At 36.6% G+C, this 13,406-nt stretch overlaps 1 pseudogene across 1 annotated transcript in view; it reads left to right on the top strand.

Annotated features, from left to right (window-relative positions):
* Window positions 1-258: 258 nt before the first annotated feature.
* Window positions 259-13,406, top strand: part of LOC309870316 (olfactory receptor 6C2-like) — an 80,093-nt pseudogene continuing 66,945 nt past the window's right edge. The window contains exon 1 of the transcript in view: window positions 259-271. The product of the transcript in view is annotated as an olfactory receptor 6C2-like (transcript). The remainder of the gene's footprint in view (window positions 272-13,406) is intronic.

The raw sequence follows: 13,406 nt of genomic DNA, 5'->3' as shown, positions 1-13,406 counted from the left end.
AGAAAAAAAAATCCTGTAACACCTTGTTGTATCTTGTTTGCTATATAACTTTGTATTGTGATTTGCTTTGTTTGGCTTTTATGAAGCCAAATTAAATGTGTACTGAAATGTCATTGAATTTGTAATCCCACCTTGCTTTATGGCTGAATAAAGCTGGCATTGTGGGAAATACAACTCATGCAAATGCCCTTATAGTGTGCTGGCGACATTGATATAAAAGCAGATTCTGCTAAAAATACTGAAAGCATATAAAGCGCTATGCTCATCAGAGGTATGTTATTATTTAAAACTGTTATTAATAGTATTTCCTTTGGGTACTGCACTACTTAGCAAAGTGACTTTCAGAAGTGCATTCTCCCCTCAATATAGATATGACCTTATTTGGAAACAGGGTCTTTGCAGAGATAACTAAAGAGAGCAGACTATAATACCCCAAAATGTGCCTCTGTGGTATGGTATTATTTTGACGACTTCTTCTTCTTCCTCTTCTTCTTCTTCTTCTTCCCCTTCTTCTTCTTCTTCAAGAAATAACAAAGATACAGTTCTGAAAACTGAGAGGGTACTTTTCCCAAGACATTTACATTTATAAGAGAAATCTCCATTTATAAGGGTGTACCTCTCTGTGTCAGGAAGTGGAGGATGATCCTGTCTCTAGAAATTCTTATCAAAGGGGAAGGCAATGATTTAAATCTGTGTAATAACCATACCCTCATTTACTACCCTTTGCCTGATAATTTCCCACAACTGGCTCCCTCTCCACCCCAGACAACTTCTTTTGTCTTTGGTTGAAGGTGTTAAAGTAGTGGCCTTGGGCCATTTCAAAGAGTTATTCAGTTATCTTAAATATCACCCATGTATACAGGAAGTATACATGTTATTAAACTTCTGTTTTTCTCCAGTTAATCTGTCTTTTATTACAGCATGGTCTCAGCCAACAGTAAAGGGAAAATTATCCTTCCACCCTTACATAATCAGGCAAAGATGAGGTCATATATATTAAAGCAATTTTCCAGATCTCTGGATGTAATAACAGCTTCCCCATAATGCATAATTTTAAATAATATTTTGGCCCATACATAAACATCATATAAGTGTTATTGCAAAAATATACTGTCATATTTATGACACATTCTTCAAGTTCTTGAATTTTATCATGAATAGATTAATATTTCTGGAATTTAAAGTAGCAGCTCTATCAGTCTCCTTCTTCAGTGTGCACTCTGTATTCCTTAATCATATAACTTGAATAATTTCACATCTCCCAAAGGAATAGTAAAATATTTTAAATTTTTCTTCAAAGAGTCTCTAACAATTTAAGATTACTAAATAATCCCAATTTCCACTTGAGTTGGAAATTGATTTATGGAGCTCTAGGATTAAGTAGTGAAAGAGGGTTTCAGCTACCTCCATTGTGACCTCAAACTTTCTAATTAATTAAATTCTTCTTTCCAGTTTATCACTTCACTTAGGGAAAGACCCTGAGGACAAAACATCTCCTGAGGGGAACTGAAATTAACCTCTCAAGCAATAAGAACTGTCCAGTCAGCAAGACGCCATAACAATATCTCCAAGACAATGATCAATTTCAATTTATTGCCTGCCTGACCCTACCAGCTCACATTTCCCACATCTCCCTTGTATGTCTGGGAGGACTTTGGCACTTTGGTACTTTGGACACAGTCTTTGAGATGCTAGTCCCCTGTGTTCCTTGAGTTAGTGTCACTGAAATAAATTCCTTTCTTGTTTCACCACCATGAATTCTTTTGCCTTTGTATTTTGTCAGCAGTGAGTGGCCAAACCTGTCTCTTTGGAACCCCAGAGCGAGGGGCACTTACTCCCCTGATCCTGGCTACAGTAGAAACTAAATATAAGTCTTAAATAATGAATATAAATTGAATATTAAAGATGTATTTCCAGATCATTGCAGGGAATAAGAAGATGAATGAGATGGAGGGTATGTTGCTTGTATCAGATATGAAAAAAGGAATCTGAGATGTCTAAAATAATGTAGAATTCTCACCCTTTGCTGTAAAAGGAAAATTACACATACAGCTGTCACTAGCATCTTTGTATTCTCCAAAACAAAGCTTAAGCCCAACACATAATAAACATCTAAAAAGTAATTTTTGAATGAATAAATGGTAATGACTCTAATCATGGTCAGATGTTCTAGTCGCCATTCTTTGTGAAGATACAAAACAAAATGGCAAGCCTGACTTCTCTTATGGTGTAGAAGGATAGAGACCTCAGCCCCAGTCTAAATCAACACAATGAATTTTTAATATCTTCCCTAAGATTGGAGAAAAAATACTGCTATTGAGAAATTGTTATTCCGTCTTACCCAACTGTTAAGTTTCTTATCCTTGTGCAGTTATGGACTATAATAAAAATTTAAACTCTTCTATTATTTTTCTGCTCTGATTTCAGGCCCTTATCACTGAAATATTGTATCTAAATTATGTCCTAATTTGGACTACAGATTAATGCTTGTGTCTTGAGAACACAAAACTCCATGGTACCTTTTGTTTATCCATTCAACTAATCCCCTGCATCTATTGTTAAGAAAGCAGATAAAATTATGGCTAGCCTGAATCATTAACATTACTAAGATCATATCATCTTGCCCACCAAGCTTGGAAAGACATTGTATAAACCCTTATTTTTTAAAAATTTTTTTCATTTATTTTTTCAGCATAACAGTATCATTATTTTTTCACCACACCCAGTGCTCCATGCAATCTGTGCCCTCTATAATACCCACCACCTGGTACCCCGACCTCCCACCCCCCGCCACTTCAAACACCTCAGATTGTTTTTCAGAGTCCATAGTCTCTCATGATTCACCTCCCCTTCCAACCCCCTTCTCTCTAACTCCCCATGTCCTCCATGCTTTTTGTTATGTTCCACAAATAAGTGAAACCATATGATAATTGACTCACTCTGCTTGACTTATTTCACTCAGCATAATCTCTTCCAGTCCTGTCCATGTTGCTGCAAAAGTTGGGTATTCGTCCTTTCTAATGGAGGCATAATACTCCATAGTGTATATGAACCACATCTTCCTTATCCATTCATCCGTTGAAGGACATCTTGGTTCTTTCCACAGTTTGGCGACTGTGGCCATTGCTGCTATAAACATTGGGGTACAGATGGCCCTTCTTTTCACTACATCTGTATCTTTGGGGTAGATACCCAGGAGTGCAATGGCAGGGTCATAGAGAAGTTCTATTTTTAATTTCTTGAGGAATCTCCACACTGTTCTCCAAAGAGGCTGCACCAACTTGCATTCCCACCAACAGTGTAAGAGGGTTCCCCATTCTCCACATCATCTCCAACACATGTTGTTTCCTGTCTTGCTAATTTTGGCCATTCTAACTGGTGTAAGGTGATATATCAATGTACTTTTAATTTGAATCTCCCTGATGGCTAGTGATGATGAACATGTTTTCATGTGTCTGATAGCCATTTGTATGTCTTTATTGGAGAAGTGTCTGTCCATATCTTCTGCCCATTTTTTGATATGATTATCTGTTTTGCGTGTGTTGAGTTTGAGGAGTTCTTTATAGATACTGGATATCAACCTTTTGTCTGTACTGTCATTTGCAAATATCTTCTCCCATTCCGTGGGTTGCCTCTTTGTTTTCTTGACTGTTTCCCTTGCTGTGCAGAAGCTTTTGATTTTGATGAAGTCCCAAAAGTTCATCTTCGCTTTTGTTTCCTTTGCCTTTGGAGACATATCTTGAAAGAAGTTGCTGTGGCTGATATTGAAGAGATGACTGCCTGTGTTCTCCTCTAGGATTCTGATGTATTCCTGTCTCACATTGAGGTCTTTTATCCATTTTGATTTTATCTTTGTGTACGGTGTAAGAGAGTGGTCGAGTTTCATTCTTCTACATATAGCTGCCCAGTTTTCCCAGCACCATTTATTGAAGAGACTGTCTTATTTACACTGTATATTTTTTCCTGTTTTGTCGAAGATTAATTTATCATAGAGTTGAGGGTCCATATCTGGGCTCTCTACTCTGTTCCATTGGTCTATGTGTCTGTTTTTATGCCAGTACCATGCTGTCTTGGTGTTCACAGCTTTGTAGTGAAGCTTGAAATCCTTAGCGATTCGGGGTCTCTTCTGATTCCATACAAATTTTAGGATTATTTTCTCCAACTCTTTGAAGAATACCAGTGCAATGTTGATCGGAATAGCATTAAAAGTATATAACAATGTTTATTCTTCCGATCCAAGAGCATGGAATGGTCTCCCATCTTTTTGTGACTTCTTCAATTTCCTTCATGAGTGTTCTGTAATTCCTTGAGTACAGATGTTTTACCTCTTTGGTTAGGTTTATTCCCAGGTATCTTATGGTTCTTGGTGCTATAGTAAATGGAATCGATTCTCTAATTTCCCTTTCTGTATTTTCATTGTTAGTGTATAAGAAAGCCACTGATTTCTGTACATTGACCTTGTATCCAGCCACGTTGCTGAATTGCTGTATCAGTTCTAGTAGTTTAGGGGTGGAGTCTTTTGGGTTTTCCATATAAAGAATCATGTCCCTGCAAAGAAAGAGAGTTTGACTTCTTCATTGCCAGTTTGGATACCTTTTATTTCCTTTTGTTGTCTAATTGCTGTTGCTAGGACTTCTAATACTATGTTGAACAAGAGTGGTGAGAGTGGGCATCCTTGTCGTGTTCCTGATCTCAGTGGGAAGGACACAAGCTTTTTCCCATTGAGGATGATATTTGCTGTGGGTCTTTCATAGATAGATTTGATGAAGTTCAGGCATTTTCCCTCTATCCCTATACTTTGAAGCATTTTAATCAGGAATGGATCCTGGATTTTGTCAAATGCTTTTTCCATCAATTGAGAGGACCATGTGGTTCTTCTCTCTTCTCTTATTAATTTGTTCTATCACATTGATTGATTTGCGAATGTTGAACCATCCTTGTAGCCCAGGGATGAATCCCACCTGGTCATGGTGTATAATTTTTTTAATGTGCTGTTGGATCCTGTTTGCTAGGATCTTGTTGAGAATCTTAGCATCCATATTCATCAGTGATATTGGTCTGAAATTCTCGTTTTTGGTAGGGTCTTTGCCTGGTTTGGGGATCAGGGTAATGCTGGCTTCATAGAAAGAGTCAGGAAGTGGTCCTTCTGCTTCAATTTTTTTAAACAGCTTCAGGAGAATAGGTGTTATTTCTTCTTTGAAAGTTTGTTAGAATTCTCCGGGGAATCCATCAGGTCCTGGGCTCTTGTTTTTTGGGAGGTTTTTGATCACTGCTTCAATCTCATTACTAGATTTTGGTCTATTCAGGCTGTCAATTTCTTCCTGATTTGATTTTGGGAGTTTATAGTTTTCCAGGAATGCATCCATTTCATCTAGTTGCTTAGCTTATTGGCATATAACAGTTGATAATAACTTCTGATGATTGTTTCTACTTCCTTGGTGTTTGTTGTGATCTCTTCCTTTTCATTAATAATTTTATGTATTTGAGCTTTCTTTCTTTTCTTTTGGATTAATGTCACCAATGGTTTATTGATCTTATTGGTTCTCTGAAAAAACCATCTTCTAGTTTCATTGATACGTTCTACTGTATCTCTGGTTTCTACTTCATTGATCTCAGCTCTATCCTTGATTATTTCCCTTCTTATGTGTGGAGTTGGTTTGATTTGTTGTTGATTCTCCAGTTCTTTAAGGTGTAGAGACAGCTGCTTTGTTCTGGATTTTTCAATTTTTTTGAGGGAGGCTTGGATGGCTATGTATTTCCCCCTTAGGACCGCCTTTGCTATATCCCATAGGTTTTGGATTGAAGTGGCTTCATTGTCATTGGTTTCCATGAATTGTTTCAGTTCTCCTTGATCTCCTGGTTGATCCAAGCAATCTTAAGCAAGGTGGTCTTTAGTTTACAGGTGTTTGAGTTCCTTCGGAACTTTTCCTTGTGATTGAGCTCCAGTTTCAAAGCATTGTGATCTGAGAATGTGCAGGGAATAATCTCAGTCTTTTGGTATTGGTTGAGTCCTGATTTTTAACCCAGTATGTGGTCTATTTTGGAGAAAGTCCCATGTGCACTTGAGAAGAATGAGTATTCTGTTATTTTAGGGTGGAATGTTCTGTATATATCTATGAGGTCCATCTGGTCCAATGTGTCATTCAATGCTCTTGTTTCTTTATTGATTTTCTGCTTTGATGATATAAACCCTTATTTAACTATAACTCTTTTCATTTAAGTGTTAAAATAATACTTCTTTAAGTGGGAATACATAGGATAACTTGGGACCTTAGATCCTTAGCAAAAGTTGGTTTAAGGTGTAGAGTTGAGTTTAATATGCCCTTTGTGTGAAATTATAGAGAAGCTTCTGGAATTATTTTTTATTTCCAATATTTCAAGTATTCGTTTATAAATACAAGATGGCAGAGGACAAACAGATTGCAAAGACACTTGACAAATCTCAAAGCACTTATGTTTAAACAAATTTAAAAAGCCATTAAAAGTGACATTGTCAAAACCAGTCATAATTACCATAAAATATGTCCTTAATACTTTCTTTCAGGAATATAGTTTTGCTTTAATAGGGTATATTAATGCTTTATACAAGTAATCTCAATTATGCTCATGGTATATGTGAATAAAATTAAGCCACACAATTTATATGAAATACATAAATGAAGACATTTTTAAAACTGCTACAATTAAGCAAGAGTTTCATACATTTTTGTTCATTATAACATTAATTGGTGACTGATAGGACCACATGATGGTTTTATGTTCTTCTCTAAATATCTTTTAATGACTATTTTAATATAGTCAATATCAAGACATCATGTAATCATTCCTGTACAAAATTTAAAACACTTTATTTCATGTGTCTTAACACTGAGAAGATCTACTTTATGCTTCAGTTTTACTCAATGTGAATTTTTTAGAGTGAAAGTTAGCACCCAGAATATAAAGCCAAAAAGAATCGATATCTTATGACCACAGAAAGGACAGATGATGGAAAGTGGAATAATTCCCTCCCAGAAATTTTGTAGGTAAAGAATTTTAGTAAGCTCATTAACATATTAAATTAATTGGTAATTCGGAGTAAATATTATTCTTTTTGAAAACTCTGAAACCTCAGAAGGATCTAGAGAACAAATGAGACATTACAGACTTGGGACAGGCATCTGGACAGTTAAGCATTTCTTAAAATGATCTTAGATGATAGTATCAGTCCCAGACTGGAAGACCCTTTCCCAAAGAATCAGTGCAGGTCCTGCCACACCATGTCCCTGAAATCTGGAATTTTAAAAGGCAGAAAGCTTGTCTCATATATAAGCCAATGAGCACTGTGCTACTCCAAGCAGGCAAGTGACCCAGAGACAGTATTAATTCAGTAAACTGAAAAATGTCAGTGATGCAACAGGAAGAATTATTTGCTTCTCTGAAAGTGCTTCTGTGGGAGAAGCAAGCATGGACCCTCTTCTCCAGGAAAAAGGAGTGGGCTGGTGCCATTTTCCTCCTGTGCCCCTTAGCATAAACCAACTTCACTAAGCAACACAGCACCAACACTGGAGACATAACCTGATTAAGCCAAGTCCTGCTGTGCTGCAATCTACTGGTACAGCTCTTCTAAAGCAAGTGTGCCTTAGGTCCAGCTTAGTGGGGCCCCAGACCAGCACAAACCCTGCACACAGCAAATCTATTGACTAGAGTTCTGCAAAGCTTCAGCTCTAGTGGAAATAGCTTCAGGTCTCCTTTAGCAAGCAGACCAGATGACACTCGGTTAAAACTCAACCACACTCTGGCAAAGGTCCAGACACTCCCCACTGGAGGCAAGGAGAAACACTGCAAAGGATTGACCTGAGGAAAAGAGCTGCCATAACATAGGAGCAGAGTCCACACAGCACACAACCAGAGACACATCCTGGAACACTGGACATGGGCATTATATGACCTCTTCTTCATAAAGCCATTACTATCAGAGCAGGAAGCATCAGAAGTTTTCATAACACCCAGAAGAAGACAGAGACAAAAAGCCAAGATGGAGGAATTTATCTCAAAAGAAAGAACAAGAAAAGGTCATGGCCAGGGAACAAACTGATACAGATATAAGTAATATGACTGAACCAGAATTTAAAGCAATGATCATAAAGGTATTAATTGTGTCTGAGAAAAGCATAGAAGACTCCAAGGAGGCCCCTATCACAGAGATAGAAAAGCTAAAAATTAGTCAGTCCTAAATGAAAAATGAAATAACTAAGATATGAAACCCAAAAATTATAGCTGAAAATTTCCCTAATCTGGGAGAAGAAACCAACATCCAAATTTAGGAGGTGCAGAGAATTGCCATTAAATCAACAAAAGAAGGTCCACACCAAGACACACTGTAGTGAAATTTGCAAAATAAGAGGTAAAGAAAAAATCCTTAAAGTAGTAAAACAAAAGAATCCCTAAGTTATAAAGACCAATAAGGTTAGCAGCATATCTCTCCACAGAAACTTGGCAGGCAAGATGAAAGTGGCATGTGTTTTCAAAGTACCTGATGTGGAAAATCTGCAGCCAAGAATATTCAATCCAGCAAGGCTATCATTCAGAATAGAAGGAGAGTTAAAGAGTTTCCCAGACAAACAAAAATTAAAGGAGTTCATGGTGACAAAACTAGCTGTGAAAGAAATATTAAGGGGCACTCTTTGACTGGAAAAGAAAGACCAAAAGTGACAAAAACTAGAAAGGAATAGAGAAAACCACCAGAAACAATGAGTTTTCAGGTAGTAAAATGGCACTAAATTCATATCTATCAATAATTACTCTGAATGTAATTATTCACTGACTAAATGCTTTACTAAATAATTACTCTTAATGAATTATTCCCTGACTAAATGCTCCAATCAAAAGACTTAGGGTGTCTGAATGGATTTAAAAAAAAAAAAAAGACTCATCTATATGCTGCCTACAAGAGACTCATTTGAGACCTAGACACATGCAGACACATGCAGTCAATATATATATATTGACACTTTATATATATATATATATATATATATATATATATATATATATATTCCATATATTCCATATTATATTCCAACAAATGAAAACGATAGCACATTAACCCAAAACCCTTGGGAAAAAGAAAAAGTGGTTCTAGGAGGAAAGTATATACCAAATACAGTCCTACTATATGATGCAAGAAAAAACCCAGTAAGCAACAGATCCAAGGAGATTCCCCTTCCTCCCCAGGGAGGAATGGCATGGGAACTCATGGTAGGAATCTACTGGGTTTGAAAATTCCAAACAGAGCCGTGTGCCAGAGATACAAAAGCTTGGTCACAGGCCGGGTAAGCATGGACTGTGGCCAGAGACCAGGGAGACAGGAGTGATTGACTGCTTTTGTCTGAGGGCTTACTGAAGAGTGGCGCCCTGAGTTCTTAGCTCCTCTGGGGCCAGATTGGGAGGTCACCATTTTCATTCTCATCCTCCAAAGATGTGTTGAAAGCTCTCAGGGAACAAAAGCTACCAAGACCAAACCAGAGAAGATGACTAAACCTAGCCCCTGGCAAAGGAGGTACAATTCTTCCCAAGGCAAAAACATTTGTGAATCATTGCAACCCTCCCCCAGAAGATCAGCAAGGGTATCCAGCTAAGACCAAGTTAACCAATCAATGAAAACTCCAAAACTCCAGTGCTAGAGGAATACAGCACATAAAATTCATGGCCATTTCCCATATTTTTTTTTTTAACATACTATACGATTCTACTTATAGAAGAAACTAGAAGCCAAATTCATACAGATAGAAAATAGAACAGTGGTACCAAACCCTGCTGGGAGGCAGGGGAGAATGCAGAGTTATTGTTTAATGGGTACAGAGTTTTAGTTTTAGATGATGAAAAAGTTCTAGAGATGGATAGTGGTGATCATTGCACAACAATGTGAATGTACTTAGTGTCGTAAACTGTGAACCTAAAAATTCTCCCATGATTCTTCAGTTTTTCAAAGTTGATTTTTTTTAATATTCATTTTTTCTTTTCTTATTGAATTTTTCTTCTTTCCTTTTTTTAACCAACATTTTATCTTATCAATTCATTCTTTAAAACTTTTTTCAATTTCCATCTTTATACTCATATTGCATCCCTTCATCATATTTAAACATTTTTGGTATATATATGCATGCATGTATATGTGTCTGTGTATATATATATGTATGTATGCACACACACACACACACACACACACATATATATACACATACACACACATATACATATATACATATATACATATATATATATATATATATATATATATATATATATATTTTACTTTCTTTGAAATTTTGGGAGGCAATTTCTTCTAACAGACCAAAATACACCCAAAATCTAGTTGTGTGCCTCTGTTCTATTCACCAGCCTGACCATACTCTATTTTTTCCCCCGGTTTCCTGTCTCTTTTGATTTGTTTAGTGTATAATTTTCTGGGGTTGTTGTTACTCTTTTAGCAGTTTGTTCTCATTCATCTATTCTTCTTTGGATAAAATGACAAAATGGAAAAACTCACCTCAAAAAAAAAAAAAAAAAAAGAGAACAAGAGGCAGTACTGACTGCCAGGGACATAATCAATATGGACATTAGTAAGATGTCAGAACTGATGTAAAGATACTAGCTGAACTTGAAAAAAGCATAGAAAATACTGGAGAATCCCTTCTAGAGAAATAGAAGAACTAAAATATAACCTAGTCAAAATCAAAAAGACTAATAATGAAGAGCAATCATAAAGGCTCTAACTGCTAGGATAAATGAGGCAGAAGAGAGAATGAGTGGTACAGAAGACCAAATAATGGAGGATAAAGAAGCTGAGAAAATGTCAGAGAAAAAGAGAAAATCCTGAGAGCAGCTCAGGACGAGAGATCTATGACAACATACAATGGTAGAAACACGGGATTGGCAGCAGACCTATCCACAGAAACCTGGCAGGCCATAATGACTGGCATGATATACTCAGCACTAAATGAGAGAAAGATACAGCCGAGAGTCCTATATCCAGCTAGGTTGTCATTGAAAATAGAAAAAGAGATAAAAAGTTTCCGGGACAAACAAAAACTAAATGAATTTCAAACACCAAACCAGCCCTACAGGAAATATTGAAAGGGGTCCAGTAAGCAAAAAGAGACCCTAAAAGTAACATAAATCAGAAAGGAACAGACAATATACAGTAACAATCACCTTACAGGCAATACAATGGCACCAAATTCATATCTTTCAATAGTTACTCAATGTAAATGGGCTGAAGGTGCCAATTAAAGACACAGGTATCAGATAAGATAATTTAAAAAGACCCAAAAGATGCTGTCTGCAAGAGACTCATTGTAGACCCAAAGACACCTCTAGATTTAAAGTGAGGAGGTGGAAAAGCATTTACCATGTTAATGGGCATCAAAAGAAAGCTGTGGTGGCAATCCTTATATCAAACAAATTAGATTTTAAACAAAAACTATAATAAGAAATGAGGTAGGAAAAGAGAAAGAAAGAAAGAAGAAAGAAAGAAAGAAAGAAAGAAAGAAAGACAAAGCCTAACCCTACACCTAAAGGAGCTGAAGAAAGAACAGCAAAGAAAATCTAAACCCAGCAGAACAGAAATCATAAAGATCAGAGCAGAAATCAATGAAATAGAAACCAAAAGAACAGTAGAACAGATCAACGAAACTAGGAGCTGGTTCTTCGAAAGAATTAATGAGGTTTAATAAACTCTTGGCCAGACATCTCAAAAAGGAGAGAGAGGACACAAGTAAATAAAATCATGAATGAAAGAGGAGAGATCACAACCAACACCAAAGAAATACAAACAAGTATAAGAACATATTATGAGCAACTATATGCCAGCAGATTTTATAATCTGGAAGAAATGGATGCATTCCTAGAGACATATAAACTACCACAACTGAACCAGGAAGAAATAGAATACCTGAACAGACCCATCACCAGTATGGATACTGAAGCAGTCACCAAAAATCTCCCAACAAACAAGGGCCCAGGGCCAGACAGCTTCCCAGGGGAATTCTACCAAGCATTTAAAGAATTAGTTTCTATTCTCCTAAAACTGTTCCAAGAAATAGAAATAGAAGGAAAACTACCAAACTCATTTTATGTGACCAGCATTACCTTGATCTCCAAACCAGACAAAGACTCCATCAAAAAGGAGAATTACAAACCAGTATCCTTGATGAACACAGATGTAAAAATTCTGACCAAAATACTAGCCCGTAGAATCCAACAGTACATGAAAAGGATTATTCACCACAACCAAGTGGTATTTATTCCTGGTCTGCAAGGTTGGCTTAACATCTGCAAAGCAATTAATGTGATATAATGCATTAATAAAGGAAAGAACCAAAACCATATGATACTCCCAATAGATGCAGAAAAAGCATGTGACAAAGTATAGCATCTTTTCTTGATCAAAACCCTTCACAGGGTAGAGTACAAACCTCAATATCATCAAAGCCATCTATGAAGAACCCATAGAGAATATCATTCTCAATGGGGAAAAACTGAGAACTTTTCCCCTAAGGTCAGGAACATGGCAGGGATTTCCACTATCACCACTGTTATTCAAAATAGTACTAGAAGTCTTAGCCTCAGCAATCAGGCAACACAAATAAATAAAAAGCATCCAGTTTGGAAAAGAAGTCAAACTTCACTTTTTGCAGATGATATGCTACTTTATGTGGAAAACCCAAAAGACTCCACCCCAAAACTTCTACAACTCATACAGAAATTCAGAAAAGTGTCAGGATATAAAATCAATGCACAGAAATCAGGTGCATTTCTACATACCAACAATAAGACAGAAGAAAGAGAAATTAAGGAGTCAATTCCATTTACAATGGCACCCAAAGCCACAAGATATCTAGGAATAATTCATCCAATGAGGCAAAAAACCTATACTCAGAAAACTCTAGAATACTCATGAAAGAAATTGATTAAGACACAAGGAAATGGAAAAACGTTCCATGCTCATGGATTGGAAGAACAAACATTGTGAAAACGTCGATGCTACCTAGAACATTCTACACATTTAAAGCAATCCCTATGAAAATACCATCAATTTCTTCAAAGAAATGGAACAAATAATCCTAAAACTTGTATGGAACTACAAAGGACCCCAAATAGCCAGAGGAATGATGAAAAACAAAACCAGAGTTGGCAGCATCACAATTCTGGACTTCAAGCTCTATTACAAAGATGTGATCATCAAGACAGTACAGTACTGGCACAAAAAGAAACACATTGATCAGTGGAACAGAATGGAGAGCCCATAAATGAACCCTCCACTCTGTGGTTAGCTAATCTTTGACAAAGCAGAAAAGAATATCCAATGAAAAGAAAATATTCTCTTTAACAAATTATGTCGGGATGCAGAAGAATGAAACCGG

Source organism: Mustela nivalis, assembly GCF_964662115.1.
Source record: "Mustela nivalis genome assembly, chromosome: 7".
Classification (NCBI taxonomy): Eukaryota; Metazoa; Chordata; class Mammalia; order Carnivora; family Mustelidae; genus Mustela; species Mustela nivalis.
This window is presented reverse-complemented; position numbering and strand designations above follow the sequence as displayed.